The sequence below is a fragment of the Amphimedon queenslandica genome, unplaced genomic scaffold (assembly GCF_000090795.2).
Source record: "Amphimedon queenslandica unplaced genomic scaffold, v1.1 AMPQUscaffold_13402, whole genome shotgun sequence".
NCBI lineage: Eukaryota > Metazoa > Porifera > Demospongiae > Haplosclerida > Niphatidae > Amphimedon > Amphimedon queenslandica.
In genome coordinates, this window is record NW_003546362.1 from 7,078 (window position 1) to 9,189 (window position 2,112).

The 2,112-nt window shown below is 32.6% G+C and overlaps 1 protein-coding gene across 1 annotated transcript in view; it reads left to right on the forward strand.

Moving 5' to 3' along the window:
• LOC109582064 (uncharacterized) overlaps window positions 1-2,112 on the forward strand; it is a 9,990-nt gene that overhangs the window by 5,226 nt on the left and 2,652 nt on the right. The window lies entirely within an intron of this gene.

Genomic DNA, 2,112 nt, shown 5'->3' on the forward strand with positions numbered 1-2,112 from the left:
TTCATAATGAAGCATATACATGTATAACTGAAATTTTGGAAGAGAAGACACAAGTAGAGGAGAAGAAACAGATTATTACTGGTTAGTGTATCATCAGTACATAATATTAAATGAGAGAATATTCTATTAATGTAGAAGATTATGAGAAACTGAAACTTAAAGTTGCGGAACTATTGGAAGAGAAGGAAGAACAATATCTCAAGGAGAAACAGATTATTATTGGTTAGTTAACTATACACGTAGCATGTATTAATGATGAGAGAATATGTTTATTGTGTAGACAACAATCAAAATCTCATTTCTGAGAAAGACAAAGTTATAGCCAAACTGACATCATAAGTAGAGGAACAATCACAGAATGAGAAACAGATCATTACTGGTTAGTGTATCATCATTAATCAATAACAATTATTAATATTCTATTAGTAACGCGGTAGCGTTACTAAGTAGGATTCACCCCCAAACAAAATGGCTGCCACAACTTTTGCAGCCTTGTTATAAGCTCCTATGCTTACCAGACTTCTTAGAGGACCTCATCTTGACCAGAGGACTCCAATAGTACCACTAGCATAGCTCTAGACCTTGTCTAAGAGGAAAGCCAAAAATCTGCGAACTGGCCGTTTTGTTCAGCTACCTTTTTTTATCATCATCATCATCATCATCATCATCATCAAGTCCTGTCAATCCAGTTGTCGGTGTGTATCTCAGTATTGGTTGATGCAACAAGGATAATTCTTATACCAATCTACTCCAACAGTCTATGCGCAGGTCCATGTCCCATCAGATCATTCTGCAAGAAAGGAAAAAAGTGATACTATGACTGCTGGATTGTACCATCTTAGCTGCATGCCACCATTTTGTTAATTAAAGAAGCATGTGCTCTTAAAATTTGGGTGTGGTCGCGCATGCTCAGATCTGCAGCTCTGGAAGAAGCAATTTATTTCCTAGCTTTAGTACAGGGACTTTTGTCTAATTTTGGAGCAACTTTAAAAAATCATTAAAAATTCAAATTTGTTCAGAATCCACTCAAACTTTCTACACAACATAAGTACATGCAATAGAAAAAGTAATAAAATTGAGGAATTTTCTGCTTGTAAATTTTGGAGGAATTTGACAAAAGTCCCTGTACAGGGATTTTTTTCTGATTTTGGAGCAACTTTAAAAAATCATAAAAAATCAAAACTTGATTGGAATCAGCTCAAACTTTGTACACATGCAACATAAGTACATGTACATGCATCAGAAAATGTAATAAGATTAAGGAAGTATCTACTTGTCAATTTTTGTGAAATTTGACAAAAATCCCTGTACAGGGACTTTTGTTCGATTTTGGAGCAAACTTTTAAAAATCATAAAAAATCTAAACTTGTTCAAAATCCACTCAAACTTTCTACACAACATAAGTGCATGTAAATGCATCAGAAAATGTAATAAAATTGAGGAATTTTCTATACCTGTCAATTTTGATGAAATTTGACAAAAATCCCTTTACTGTACAGGGACTTTTGTCCGATTTTAGAGCAACTTTAAAAAAATCATAAAAAATTGAAACTTAATCGGAATCAGCTCAAATTTTGTACACAACATAAGTACATGTACATGCATCAGAAAATGTAATAAAATTAAGGAATTCTCTACTTATCAATTTTGGTGAAATTTGACAAAAATCCCTGTACTATAGTACAGGGACTTTTGTCCAATTTGGAGCAAGTTTAAAAAATCATTAAAAATCCAAACTTGTTCTGAATCCACTCAAACTTTCTACAAAACATAAGTACATGTATATCCATCAGAAAATGTAATAAAATTGTGAAATTTTCTACTTGTAAATTTTTGTAAAATTTGACAAAATTCCGCAAATTCGTAAAAAAAGTAATGGAAACAAGGACAGGTAGGATTCCAAATGACCAACAAAAATACAAAGTGAAAATCCTACTCGTGATGCAAATTCTACTCTAAATTGTACTTTCAACGTTGTTATTTAAGAAATTAAGGATCACCTTGCAATGTAGAGTAGAATTTGCATCACAAGTAGGATTTTCACTTCGTATTTTCATTGGTCGTTCGAAATCCTACCTGTCCTTGTTTCCATTACTTTTTTTACGAATTTGC